The sequence below is a fragment of the Aptenodytes forsteri genome, unplaced genomic scaffold (assembly GCF_000699145.1).
Source record: "Aptenodytes forsteri isolate BGI_AS27 unplaced genomic scaffold, ASM69914v1 Scaffold339, whole genome shotgun sequence".
NCBI classification, from domain to species: domain Eukaryota; kingdom Metazoa; phylum Chordata; class Aves; order Sphenisciformes; family Spheniscidae; genus Aptenodytes; species Aptenodytes forsteri.
In genome coordinates, this window is record NW_008795254.1 from 133,327 (window position 1) to 134,091 (window position 765).

Genomic DNA, 765 nt, shown 5'->3' on the forward strand with positions numbered 1-765 from the left:
GGAAAAAAGGTAAAACTCGTGGGTTGAGATAAGGACAATTTAATAGGACAGAAAACAAAGGGAAAAATGATAATGATAGAAGAATATACAAAACAAGTGATGCACAATGCAATTGCTCACCACCTGCTGACTGATGCCCAGCCAGTTCCTGAGCAGCGGCCACACCCCCTAGCCAAGTCCACAAAGTATTTTGTTCAGCATGACATCACATGGTATGGAATATCCCTTTGGCCAGTTTGGGTCAGCTGTCCTGGCTGTGTCCCCTCCCAGCTTCAGGTGCACCTCCAGCCTCCTCACTGGCAGGGCAGTAGGAGAAGCTGAAAAGTCCTTGACTAGTGTAAGCACTACTGGGCAACAGCTAAAACATCAGTGTGTTGGTGGAGACAAGGCTGTTATGTTGATCACATCCATGGGGATCTGACAACATCCATCTTGCCATCTTATTCCTAAAAACTGGATCTCCTGTGCAGGTCCCTTGACCTTACTTTGTTTTATGGCAAAACCGGCTTCCACAAGGGTTTGGACTATTTCCTTCCCTGTCTCAAAAACCTCTTCTGCTGTGTTGCCCCATACGACAATGTCAATGTATTGCAGGTGTTCCGGAGCCTCACCCTGCTCCAGTGCAGTCTGGATCAGTCCATGGCAAATGGTGGGGCTGTGTGTCCACGCCTGGAGCAGTCAGTTCCAGGTGTACTGGACACCCCTCCAAGTGAAAGCAAACTGCGGCCTGCACTCTGCTGGCAAAGAGATTGAGAAAAACGCATT

At 48.6% G+C, this 765-nt stretch overlaps 1 protein-coding gene across 1 annotated transcript in view; it reads right to left on the reverse strand.

Annotated features, from left to right (window-relative positions):
- SNX3 (sorting nexin 3) overlaps positions 1–765 on the reverse strand; it is a 34,837-nt gene that overhangs the window by 1,298 nt on the left and 32,774 nt on the right. The window lies entirely within an intron of this gene.